At 34.2% G+C, this 14,840-nt stretch overlaps 1 long non-coding RNA gene across 1 annotated transcript; it reads right to left on the bottom strand.

The window, feature by feature from the left end:
• Window positions 1-4,714: 4,714 nt before the first annotated feature.
• Window positions 4,715-14,659, bottom strand: LOC127877954 (uncharacterized). Its single transcript, XR_008048680.1, has 3 exons — window positions 14,446-14,659; window positions 8,551-8,606; window positions 4,715-6,749 (listed from the first exon to the last, which is right to left on the bottom strand). It is a non-coding gene; the product is annotated as an uncharacterized LOC127877954 (long non-coding RNA).
• Window positions 14,660-14,840: the final 181 nt, after the last annotated feature.

Genomic DNA, 14,840 nt, shown 5'->3' on the forward strand with positions numbered 1-14,840 from the left:
TGAAATGTGTGTTATTAATTGCACGTGTATTAAAACCACACGTGCATGTTCGTAAATAAAAATAATTCAACGGGAGATCACATCACCTGCGTCCTGACATCTCTTGAGTTTTCTTTTAACAATCGAAATATATGGTATTCAAATATTTAATCAACATGCAGCTTTCTTTCGACACATTCAAATCATACTTTCTTAGCCGCGTCATGCGAAAATGGGTCTTATGGTGCATTAGCTAGCGTAGCTAAAGCCCTGTCTGTGCTGTTGCGCAGTCTGGTTAGGAGCTGCGCTGTCCGCTATAAATCACGCAGGATTTCGTGGTCTGATTTGGTATCTCCTTACCTACTGCGGATGCGTAGGCTGGACCATAGCTACACTAGCCGCATATGGCATAAAACCCATTTTCGCATCACGCGGGTCTACACGAATATCTTTGTTTCCTAAAAATGGAACATCTTAGCACAATACTTTTTGATAGAAAATTGAAGTCAAACTGTGTTATTTCTAGAAAACTTGCAGATGTCGGTAGCGTTTCAGTCTTTCAAGAACGAATTCAATACCAACTGAGGAGTACGGCAAACATTTGTAGTAAGATGATGTTTTCTTTTTCGTCTTATCACGACACAATATTATGTTAAAATGCGAAGTACTATTTAAACATATATCAAACACAATGATATCGAAAAGTCTCATATGTGCACGTGTATGTGTGAATCTCAATGTTTATTCATTAAGACGTCCTTCTCTTTCTCTTTCAGTTGTTTAGCTGTGTATTCAAACGCTTGGAAAAAAACTATACTTTTAGGAAATATCTAGTGTGCAATAATAAGGGTAAAAATAATAAAATTGTTGTAGTGTTAAATGTAGAAAACAAACTCCAGAAACTGTATCAGGGGTTGTTTTTTTCATATCCACATTTTGTATAATATAGGGTTAAGTATTACTATACACAGACATATGATCCATCCATCAACTATATTAAACAAATAAAGTAAGCGATGCATCTTCAAAAAATATTCGCACAAATTTGCAGTAAGAAAAATCGTAAATATATTTCATAAAGTATGCAACTTTGTGTAAAGAAGATGGCTATATCTGTTGCAATAAAGTAGTGGCTTTTTCTTTAGTTATATATTTTTTTTATTAAATATTGAACAAGGACATAATGAGGACAAGTTAAATGCAAATGGCTCTGACAGTTCTGGAACAACTGAGTTGTAAGTTCTAGGTATATATTTGCGTGATATACTAGTATTTTATTAAGATGCCGGTAAATATTGGTGGTACATACTGGTATGTTATCAAGATGCCAGTAAATATTGATGAGATATACTTGTATGTTATCAAGATGTCAGTAAATATTGATGAGATATACTGGTATGTTATCAAGATGCCAGTAAATATTGATGAGATAAACTTGCATGTTATCAATTTGCAAGGTAAATATTAGGAGATATACTGATATGTTATCAAGATGCCAGTAAATATTGGTGAGATATACTGGTATATTATCAAGATGCCAATAAATATTGATGAGATATACTGGTATGTTATCAAGAGGCCAGTAAATATTGATGAGATATACTGGTATGTTATCAAGATGCCAGTAAATATTGATGAGATATACTGGTATGTTATCAAGATGCCAGTAAAGATTGATGAGATAAACTTGCATGTTATCAATTTGCAAGGTAAATATTAGGAGATATACTGATATGTTATCAAGATGCCAGTAAATATTGGTGAGATATACTGGTATATTATCAAGATGCCAATAAATATTGATGAGATATACTGGTATGTTATCAAGAGGCCAGTAAATATTGATGAGATATACTGGTATGTAATCAAGATGCCAGTAAATATTGATGAGATATACTGGTATGTTATCAAGATGCCAATAAATATTGGTGAGATAAACTTGCATGTTATCAATTTGCAAGGTAAATATTAGTGAGATATACTGGTATGCTATCAAGATGCCAGTAAATATTGGTGTGATATACTGGAACGTAACCAAGATGCCAGGCAAATATTTGCGTGATATACTGGCATCTAATCAAGAGGCCAAGTAAAGATTGTCAAGCTAAACTGACGTGTTATGCAGATGGCAGTAAAATATTGGCGAACTATACTAGCATGTTATCAAAGTGCCAGGTAAATATTGGCGCGAAATACTGGCATGCTATCAAGGTGCAAGCTTTAAGGTAAATGTTAGCGACCTTTACTGGCATGTCATTAAGGTATTAGGTAAATAGTGCCGAGATATTCTTGAATGTTATCAACACGCCAGGTATATATTGGCCAGATATACTGACACGTTATCAAGATGTCAGTTTAATATCGGTGAGATAAACTGACATGGCATCAAGTGTCAAGGTAAATATTGGAAAGTTTTACTGGCATGTTAGGAAGTTGCTACCCAAATATTGTCGAGATAATCTGGTATATAACCAGGTTTCCTTGCACATATTGGTGGGATATACTGGCATATTATTAAGGTGTCAGGTAAATATTTGCGCACAATACTGGCATGTCTTTGAGGTACCGGATAAATATTTGCGAGCTATAATGCCATGTTATAAATGTGCCATGTACGTTTTGGCGAGCTTTTTCGGCATGCTAGCTATCAATCACAGGTGGTTAGCGTGTGGCTATGATATTAATTTGTGAAAACATCATTTTGAATGATAAATTATCATATTATAACGAGTGCCAAACTGTCAAAAGATACGCCCGTTCGAAGGTTTTTGACACCATGCTCAATGCTTGAAATGCACTAAGTGACCTCGAGGCCTAGTTATTGACCCGGCATGACCCATATTTGAGCTTGACCTAGATATCATTCAGATGTAACATCTGACTAAATTTGGTGAAGATCAGATGAAAACTACTTCAATTGGAGAGTGGACACCATGCTAAATGCTTGAAATGCACAATGTGACCTCGTGACCTCGTTTTTGACCCGGCATGACCCATATTCGAACTTGACCTACATACATGTATCATCTAGACACAACTTCTGACCAAATTAGGTGAAGATCAGATGAAAACTACTTCAACTAGAGAGCAAACACCATGCTTAATGCTTGAAATGCACTAAGTAATCTCGTGACCTAGTTTTTGACCCAGCATGACCCGTATTTGAACTTGACCTACATATCATCTTTACACAACTTCTGACCAAAGTTGGTGAAGATCGGGTGAAAACTACTTCAATTAGAGAGCGGACACCATGCTTAATCCTCGAAACGCACTAAGTGACCCCGTGACCTAGTTTTTGACCCATATTCAAACTTGACCTAGATATTGTCTAGAAACAACTTCTGACCAAGTTTGGTAAAGATCGGATGAAAACTATTTGAATTAGAAAGCGGACACTGCTGTGGACGCCGCCCGCCGGCCAAGGGTGAAACTATAATACGTCCCGTTTTGAAATACGGGCGTATAAAAATCGACTTTTCGGAAAAAAAATCACTATCAAATATATATATGTATAATATATATATATATAACAATGTATCCAACTCGAAATCATCTATAAACGGGGTGCATCGCTTTGAACAGCCATTACTTCATCAATTTTGCAGCGATTTTCATGAACCAGGTCTTATTCAACGCAAGAATGAATTTCCTTTCTGGAAATGTATATATCTTGTTATATTTCTACACATGCTGGGTCAAATGTTAAGAAATAAAACGATACACAATTCGCTTGACCTACTTGATACCGATGAATGAAATCTCCAGTTGTAAAGACACACCTTCGCATTGGACCAATGAATTCACGCGTGTGTTTAAAATGTCAGTAAGTTGAAATGTATGTAAACAAAGGTTTCACAATGTGCTGGACAGTTAGTTTTGATGCATAATGCAACGGCAAGCACGTTAAGAATGTTTTTCATACGTTTTATTGAATTATGGTATCGAGGTCCGTGAACTTTGCAGGGAAAATGCCCTTTACTCCGTGAAGATTTCAGTCATAAATACGGTCTGATCGTTGTTAACTGGGTCACGCGAGTTGTGTAACGTGTTATTTCTTAAAAGTTGACCCAGTATTAGTAAAAATATTGCAAGACATATACATTTCCAGAAAGGAATAAGACGTTGAATAAGACCAAGATTGTGAAAATCGATGCAAAAATGTTTAGGTAATGGCTGTTCAAAACGATGTACCCCGTTTTCGGATGATTTCGAGTTGGATACCTTGTTTGATATATATTTGATAGTGATTTTTTTCCCGGAAAAGTTGATTTTTCGTTATAATATGATTATGTATCATTCAAAATGATGTTTTCACTAATTAATATCACAGCCACACGCTAACCACCTGTGCTATCAATGTGCCAGTTAAATGTGGGCAAGCTATACTTGCATGTAATCAATAACGACAAAAGAAGACATTCGATGATATCATTTTCAAAACTGGACCAAAGCTATCAGTTCACACTTTGCCTGCGTATCATTGAGCATCCAGTCGTAATAAGTTTTTAAGTCCCAAAACTCTTATTAAGAGACAATTAGTCAAATGCAACGTCCTGTGGAGACTACGTGCTCCCTCTTAAAAATGCGGAAAGCAAATTACACCGAATTCCACATAGATAACCATGCAAATAGCAACGCACTCACAATTTTGGTATACGCTTGCAACAAAGATCGTTCTAGAATTGCATGGATAGAACGTGCAGCCATCGCTATTATCTATAAACAACTATAATAGTTTTTTTTACTATATTTCAGAACATGAAAAATGCACATTGTTAACAAGAATATGTTAACAAGAATAATAACATTTGATGACAATATAAAATGATAAACAATCACAGTTTCATTATTTCGCCGGTCAGTGTGTCATTTCAATATATGTTTATTACAATCATGGAAATGGTCTAAAATATTGAAACATATTTTCCCCCTAATCACGGCGGGAATGCTAAAACTATAAAATTCATATATTTAAGCATACTAGTATATTTGTAACATTTCTAAATTGATCACCTTATGTACCAACACTCATATTTTTGAATTAATATAACATATGATATTGGTAAACGAGTATCAATCTAGGATGTTACTTTTATCGACGAATCCATAAAACTGACACATGCCACTGCGAAAAAGGTAACAATATACAATTGACCCATGGTGTACCATGTTTATACACATGTCTAACGTATGGATTTTTGAGCTGGGGGGGGGGGCTAAAGAAATATATTTTTGAAATTAAATCATCTAGAAAAATGATAATAGCCCTTCTTTGAAAGCATGTGTTGTTTTCATAACTCTATGAGCCATTTTAGACTCTTTTTTAGGTTTCCTTATCTGATTTCAGATAGCACTTATAAGCCATGCATCGTTGTGTGTCATGAAGTTTCTTAGCCAAAGAAATACCTTGAACAATCTTACAAGAGAAATATGCCTAAATAGGTGCCCCCTGCGATGTATAAATGTTTCCTTGGTACCATCAGTACTTTTGGAGACTTTGTAAAATCTCTATCAAATGCTACACCATCAGAAATCCAACTTGAGCACCACAAGGCATTTACAATCACATTTCCCCACTGATCGGTAAAACACGTGAACAAAAGGGCAATTATGGCCCTGAAACACTCTTCCGTGTTGAAGGTACGCAAATTGTTGAAGAATTGACTAGGTGAAATAGACTTTAACCAAACTTGACATAGATTCATATATTGCCTTGGTATTGTAAAGATATAAATTCTGAGAGTAAAAAATTTGGCCTTCAGAGTGGTTACACGATGTTTCTAAGATTTGACCTGATGACCTAGTATTTGGACACAAATGAACCAAATTCAAACAGGGTTTTTATTGTCAACATAAATATACTGACAATGTTACATCAATATTGAGTAATAAATGTGGCCTCTAGAGTGGAAACAAGGTTTTTGTAAGATTTAAACTGGTGACCTATTTTTCTTGCGAACATGACCTTGAGTTAAATTCGAGATTAGAAATGTTATCACGATTGAGCAATAAATGTAGCCCTTACAGTTGTAAAAAGTTTTTTCTGACCCAGTTTTGACCTTGGGCTAGATATTGCCATGATTAAAAACTGACCAAAAATCATCATAATTGGAGTGGTACTGAGCTAAAAGTTGACGACCTACTTGAAAGACATTGGATGCAGAACCTAGGATGATAACAAGAGCTTTCTTTGATGTAAATGTGTTTAAACAGTGTATGCAACCGAAACAATTTAGATAAGAACAAAACGTAATTTCATGATTACTTGCAATTTAAGTTGTTTACATGATAGTGTTTATTTTGAAAATAAAACCCACCAAATATGTGTGTGTTATTGTATTCAAAAGAAATGTATTATGTGTCTAATGTGTGCATGTATTGGATAACATGTAATTGTGATCAGTTCTAGCTGTCTAAAAATGTCTGACTTGAACTTTGCAATTTGGTTTAATACCATATAATACCATATAATAACATTATATTTCAATTTAGTTTAGCTTGCAAAAAAATGAAAAAGCTGAAAATTTTCCCATATCAATAAACATTTACTAATATGCCTTATTTATACAACAAGTTATTCTATGAACATCAAGAACCTCAAGAATGTTTTATTGCATTGAAACATTATATTAACTATTTCCGGAAGAATGGAAGGGACTTCATCTGATATCGAGTGTCCTGCACTATCCCTCATGAAATTTTATACTCATCACCATTCACAAAGTTCCACAAGTCTGTATGTCAGCTCTGTTGTACAATGGTTGAAACTGAAATGGATTCAGAAACAGTTACAAAGTGTTATCACTTGAAAATTAGGAAATGTTAGGAAATTGATCTTTAGCACCCTATGCAAAAGAAATCAATATTTTAAAAGTGCTGTTTATTATGCTCCCTTTCGAAGAAGAGGGGGTATATTGCTTTGCTCATGTCGGTCTGTCGGTCGGTCGGTCTGTCGGTCGGTCCGTCCACCAGGTGGTTGTCAGACGATAACTCAAGAACGCTTGGGCCTAGGATCATGAAACTTCATAGGTACATTGATCATGACTCGCAGATGACCCCTATTGATTTTGAGGTCACTAGGTCAAAGGTCACGGTGACCCGAAATAGTAAAATGGTTTTTGAATGATAACTCAAGAACGCATACACCTAGGATCATGAAACTTCATGGGTAGATTGATCATGACTTGCAGATGACCCCTATTGATTTGAGGTCACTAGGTCAAAGGTCAAGGTCACGGTGACCCGAAATAGTAAAATGGTTTCTGGATGATAACTCAAGAATGCATACACCTAGGATCATGAAACTTCATGGGTAGATTTATCATAACTCGCAGATGACCCCTTTTGATTTTGAGGTCACTAGGTCAAAGGTCAAGGTCACGGTGACCCGAAATAGTCAAATGGTTTTCAGATGATAACTCGAGAACGCATACGCCTAGGATCATGAAACTTCATAGGTAGATTGATCATGACTTGCAGATGACCCCTATTGATTTTGAGGTCACAAGGTCAAAGGTCAAGGTCACGGTGACCCGAAATAGTAAAATGATTTTCGGATGATAACTCAAGAACGCTTTTGCCTAGGATCATGACACTTCATAGGTACATTGATCGTGACTCGCATATGACCCCTATTGATTATCAGGTCACTAGGTCAAAGGTCAAGGTCACAGTGACAAAAATCGTATTCACACAATGGCTGCCACTACAACAGACAGCCCATATGGGGGGCATGCATGTTTTACAAACAGCCCTTGTTTGACAATATTGTTAAAGGGGCCTTTTCACGTTTTGGTAAATTGACAAAATTGAAAAAAGTTGTTTCATATTTGCAAATTTTCGTTTTAGTTATGATATTTGTGAGGAAACCGTTATACTGAACATTTACCATGCTCTAAAATAGCCTTTATATACGATTTTACAACCTGAAAATTATAAAGTGTTGCAATGCGAAACGATTGAATAATTTGGAGAGTTCTGTTGTTTTCGTTATATTTTGTGAAACTACGAGGATCGCTTATATGAAGTATAAAATATATATTTCTTAATATAAGGAAGAATGGCCGAGTGGTCTAATGAGTAGACTTTTATTCCAGGACTCCAGGGGTCAGTTGTTCGAGTCCTGCTGAGGGTTACCTTTTTTTCTTTTTTTAAATTTTATTCTTGATTTTTTACTGGAGCTTTTAATTCCAATGTTTACATTTATCAATATAAAGCATGTAATGACAAACTTCAAAACATGCCAAAATCTGTGAAAAGGCCACTTTAAGCTCTGATAAATGGGGTATCTACCGGTAATATTATAAATAGATAAACACTGTGAGTTTCTATTTATTTTCCATTTCTGTGAAAAGTTAGAAGTTGTTAACTTGTGACCTTGTTAAGCTAGACATGCTACACATGCGACATATTCACAACAAAGATTAATTTAAGCAATATGTTTAGGGTAGAACACAGATATATGTCAATAGTATATACAATTTAACGATATATGTTAGAGACAAGTGTTATAACGTCAGCTGGGTAGTCATCTTAAGAGTCTGGTCTGAATAATTTGCCATACCATACCTGTTGGATACCAAAACGCCTCTATTTTGAATCAGCCAGTTCTGCCTCTTCCAGTTCTAAAGCATAAAAAACAAGAAACGGTCGGAGACAGGTGATGCTCCCCAAATTTTTTTTATGTCAGAATATTGCACTATATATTCAGATAAAAGGAAACGTCTTGAAGGCACAGTAGTTGGGGAGACAATAATTTCTTTATAGAAAATTTCAAAGGGCCATAACTGAAAAATCATCCGACCAGAACCCGCTGATAATATGCACATCTCCTCTTGGTAGTGAAGCTTCCCATAAAGTTTCATTGAATTCCGGTCATTAGTTGCTGAGAAATAGCCCGGACAAAAAATTGTGCACGGACAAACACACGGACGGACAGACGAAGCGGCGACTATATGCTCCCCCCAAAATTTAGGGGGAGCATAAAAATGATTTAGATAATGCCAATTAGTCTAAGCTCAGACACCTGTAGATGTTTGCCCTGGGTTTGTATGCAGTATATTTATTGTATAAGTTGAGGAGACAAGTTGACATGTTTATAAACATAATATTTTACAAAATTCTAAAGGCATTATTGCTTTCAACAGCAGTATGATTAAATTTATCGTGAATAGATAATACTAGATATAAAACATACACATCATCTATTCTTTAGATTCAGCCACCAACATGTTCTCCAATGTATGAAAAATGTAATGAAACTTGGGTAAATTGTTGGTATTTCAAAAACTGTATAACTCAAATGTTTATTTATTTATTTATTTTTTGTACAATTCAGATTGTTTTAAGAAAAGAATAACTTTGGTAAAAACTAACCAAATATACACAGATGATAAACAAACTCAAAAATGTTCATACACTCTTTCAACTGTTGATTAAGTCTTTTTAAAGATGTTTTTTATGTGTAATATTTTTTATCGAAATCTTACAGGTATTTAGTGTTTTCCAATCAAAATGATGACTGAACAGATTCATAGAAAAGATTACATGAATCGTGTTTGTGAGGGTACCTTCCAAGAATTTGTTATTTACTAAGAAAATATCTATTTACTTGTAGTAAAATCATCTTGCCTTTATTTTGTTTTAAAGACATACATAGTCATTGCTTAAGTTCACTGCTGTAGCAATTAAGACAATTAAGGATATAATTCAAATTTCAATGAGGCTTTTAAGAGGATGAATATCCAGGAAAAGAAGCTGTAATGTCATCAATTATTAACAAGGATAAATAATTGCAGCGTACAATGGTTCAAACATACTGCCCAGTAGCACCAATGAGGTCATGAGTGTAAGGCCTGCACTGGACAAAGTTTCCTTACAGATGCAGATTTCAAACCTAAAGGCTTTGAACATGCATACAGGGGTGTGATTGAAGAACAATCTCAGGGGAGACAAACAGGGTTGGCATATTGACCGGTCAATTGAGTATTGACCGGGCCAGTGGTCAATACCTGGTTAAAACCGGTCAATACTGGTCAATACTGGTCGATTGAAAATTGTAGCATTTAAACATCACAAAGGAGCTATTTTATATTAATCAATAATTGTTATGTAATTTATTAACTTTTTTTAGTTATTTATTTAAAAGAAAAATCTTTAAAGCTGTAAAAAAATACTTCTTTATTATTTATGGAAACGGCTTAAAATACATAAAGACTAAGGCAATATCTTTATCTCAGTGTATCACATCTGTTATTAAAGTATTATACTATAGACAATCCCAGAAATCAATACCTCCCGGATTACCCGCCCCTGAATACTCTTGCGCGCCTCCAAAACGGTACTGAAGAAATAAACATGGACCTATATATGTGTGTATAGGTCCCTACACAAAACAAGGAAGCGAAACGGGTTTATTAAATATATTTGAGGATTTAAAGAGTTACTGTTATCGATCTGACAACCACATAATAGTTCGTGTTTTTTTTTATTAATAAAAATTACGTAATTAGTTGAAATAAGGTTAATCTGCATTCGTTTAAGAGTAATAACACACAGCATGGACATGGACCTATTTGTGTAGGTCCCTGGCATGAATAAGGTCTTGATTGTCATTTAACATGTTATTTAAAGGTGACGCGTGATATCTTCTCTAAATTTCGGTATCAACACATGTGCAGACATGTGGTGTCACGGGCAAACCCATAAACGCTTTTAATCCACACTTGGAACATCGCCTCCCATTGAGCGAATTTGTTCGCGCCTTTATCGCTGATGTTTTTTTTCAAGAGATGTATGTTTCTGTCATTTATAATCCGTAATTAAAGAAAAATAAATCACTTATTTTGTGCGTGTTTTTATTTTTTAAGCGTAAATTTAGACCGTTTTATGAACATTTAATAAAGACATACGTTTAGGAAATCTAGAGAACACAATTGGAACTATTAAAGTTTATTTAAAGCTCATTATTTTTCATGTTGAACATTTCAATCATGAATTAAGAATAGATGTTATTAAGAAAATTTTATAATATTTCAGGCAACATGTAAAACTTTATTTAAATAATAATATAAGAAAGTTGTAGACAAAAGCTGATATGTCCTTGTCAATAAAAAAGTATGACATATCCTGACATCTTACACAGTTTTGCAAGCGAATAACTCCGATACTTGTTCATTTAAATCACAAAATTCATTTCCGGCTTGTTATTTTTGTAGAAGCTTGAGAGCGATTTTTAAATAAAAGATTGCTAAAAACCACTTTAGTTTTAGACTAAACTATATACATAATTTTAAATAAAAAAAAATCTCTATCTGAAAATCTTAAAGAGTTTCGATAACAAAGATTTACAAACAATTTTAGAATCACTTCATTTCGGCTATAGATTTGTACCTTTTGATTACCTTTAAAATGACACTTACAAGGGAAATATTAATAGCGAAATGGTAACTGTTTAGACAAACAAAGAGATGTATCATTAAATTAAAGAAGTCGTCCTAAGTCTTTAATCTGACAATGTTTCTTAATGAATATCTCCGGAAAGTATAGAAAGTACGACATTTAATAAGAAATAATATAGGCTTAAACAAAGGCAGATATCAATTTAATTGTCTACATCGATCTTAAATCTATCTAATTAATATCAAAGATCTATCCAAAAAATATGGTCTGAATGGATGTTTCCAATCTTTATATATTGATAGATCTTTGTTAATATCTCCGGCACTATTTACGCTAAAATCACAACGTTTACTTCACACTTTAGATATTTCTATACCTTTATAATTATGCTTGAATAATTTTATTCCATAAAGAAATAATTAAATTTTTATACAAAGGCATTATGCTGAAAGGTATGCTTAAAAATGCCAAATCGGCCTTAAACATTACGTGTTGTCACTGAATATTGTTGCAGAGACACATATTTTATGAATCTATCGTGTATATTTTTAATTTAAATTATATTGATTTACGATGTGATACATATCGACACTTGGTTTCATGTTTCACTTGTTTTCAATCCTAATGTGCAAAGTCATAAAGTACTGTTTATTGGAATAAAGCAGGTGTACACTATGATAACGTTGTAATCTGTCAAATTCTTCAGTACCGTTTTCAATCGCTGGTTACGTAATAGCCAATATGGCGGCGCCCATATTATAGATTCTGGGATTGTCTATTGTAGTTACCATAAAGGTAGTATTTCACTTATCTATTGATATATCTATTGGGTATTTGATATGCAGATGGACAATCAGAACTCTTGTGTTTTTAGGGTCATAAATTTGGCCCCTACATGTAAGCCTTAATTAGTCATAAAATGCATGCAGTGTTATGTCTCTGATATTGACAATGAAGCAAATCTGCCCTTAGGCTATTTCATATCACTCACACAAAAGGAGATTACTTGCTATTAATTTAATAGTTACTTCTAATTTGTCTCATTTCTGTATTTAGAGTGTTTTTTCCTTTCATATTTAAAAGTTCAATTGGTATTCAATAGGGCTGTCACGATACGCCGTGAGCGTACCGCGGTATATCGTGGTACGGCAACACTGTATCGCGGTACGTACCGCGATATTTTACAGAATATGTATCTGTGAAGAAAACAGCAGAATAACAAGTTTTACAAACTTTATTAAACTCAATAATCAGAAAACACTGGTATCATAGTATGACTACAAACTGTAAAAGAAACTGTAATAAACTTGATAGAAGTAGTCATTGTTATAATGTTATTGTTCGCGTCTTTTTCTAAAATGTCCGCCATGTTGTTTACAATAGCTGTGACTACGATCTGTGTAAATCGAACGCTTCAAGAGCATGTTCAAAATGCGGAGTCAGCGGGCCCAGTATTGAAAATCCGTAGCGTTCTGACTCTTCCTCGACTTATTCAGAATCTTAAGATAACATGATTCGGAAGTGCCATGCTTTGAACGATCGATATACTAAAGAAAGAAAATAAGAAATAGAATAAACATCTTTTGGATAATTATGAACTTATTTGCAAAGGAAATCTGTCCCTAATTCCAAAAAAGGTACGGACCCATACATCGCCGTATTTTAAACGTGAAAGTTAAACATCTACAAGTGGAAGCGCTTGCTTGACCTGGATATTAACGGATTATTTATTTAGCCCTTTTGAACCGCTTCTACATTTTTTAAAACGATATCTATATCAAAATAAATATGTAATGTATTTATATCTGTGCTAATATAATAATATTTTAAAAAAAACCGGTGCGGCAACGCCGTACCGCGGTGCGATTTTTTTCACGACATGCACCGCGATATACCGGTATACCGGTGAATCGTGACAGCCCTAGTATTCAAATGAATAAGCAATCAAAGTTCTTGATTTTGACAACAAATAATGTTTTCCAATTGTGGGTCTACTCTAGACTCTTCTTTTCAATTATTTTTTCATTTAATAATTATTTATTATGTTATTTTATTTTATATCAATGGAAAATAAAAGAATTTTCACTATTTGGTTTAAATAGTATTTAAAGAAATCTAGGCAAGAATACATGAAAAGTAAGGGTCGTGTCAAAAGGTGCCATTTAAGGCCCTATTATCAGTTTTGGGTGCCCCAACCTGTATTCATGTGTAGGTGAGAAGACTGTGAGAAGACTGTGGGCACAGTGAGGCATGAGGAACAACTCATACACTGTAATTGACAGGTTCTTGTTGAATCAAGCACAAAATTATCTAAGCATTCATAATTCATTAGAATTTTTAAAAAAGTTCAATCGACCAGAAAAATCCAATTGACCAACTTTGACTAATTTGCAAAATTTTGAGAGATTGGCCTACTTATTGCATAAACAGGTATAAAATAGTGGGTATTAATAGCTTAAGACATTATTGGAAACATGTCTGTTTAATTTATATTAACAATATTGTTTAATTAGGCATGGAATATTAATCAAAATAGGGGGTAAAGTTCAATCGACCAGTATTTACCAGTAATGACCACTTTGGGAGTATTGACCAGGGCGGTTTAACCGGTAAAAACCGTCGGTTAAAACCGGGGGCGGTTGATTGGTGCTAACCCTGGAGACAAATGCCCTACTCCCCTTACATAAGTAACAAGGTCAACTATACTCTTCATTTGCATATAGATCTAAAAAATTGTATAACTATTTCTAAAATAAGTCTGCAATTGAAAGGGGGGTATTGGCTAAAAGAATGAAAACTCACACCCCTGGCATAAAAACTGACATTCACTCATCATTATTATGTGCTTAGCCAAACTCAATTCAATTGTAACTTCAACGACAAAATTTCAAAATACTGAGTGATATGATTTAGGCATTATTTACACTTAGTAATGACTCTGATCTTAGTTCAAGTTTTAAGTTCAAAAGTCAACAGAGTGTCATCAATCACCAATACATAAACGTTTAGTATGATCAATTATTATATATATGTACTATCCGCTTTTTGAGAAATCCGAATTACCTTTCCTCTTCTTTGGTTTGAAGACTGTCAAGTAGTAAGAGAATACCATTGAAACTGCACAGATGCCCAAAACTGTTCGTGTTGTACTCCAACCAAATTTAGCATCACGCTGGTCAAATTCATAACCAGTGTATTTTTGTTTCTGTCGCAAAACTGTCCGGAGAATTCTCATATTGAAGGTCAATTAGATTAACCTCCCCTTAAAGATCACACAATACTATGGAAACCCCAACCCAGTCTAACTACATGTTGTATTCCATATTTGTCTTATATTTCGCAAAAACGATCATAATTACGTGTATATAAGTTCATAAGAAATGTGGATTGTGCTCAGTATTAATTTATAAATGTACAAACATGAAATCAACTTTAAGTCATAAGTATGCATGCAATAC

The sequence above is a fragment of the Dreissena polymorpha genome, chromosome 4 (genome assembly GCF_020536995.1).
Source record: "Dreissena polymorpha isolate Duluth1 chromosome 4, UMN_Dpol_1.0, whole genome shotgun sequence".
Classification (NCBI taxonomy): Eukaryota; Metazoa; Mollusca; class Bivalvia; order Myida; family Dreissenidae; genus Dreissena; species Dreissena polymorpha.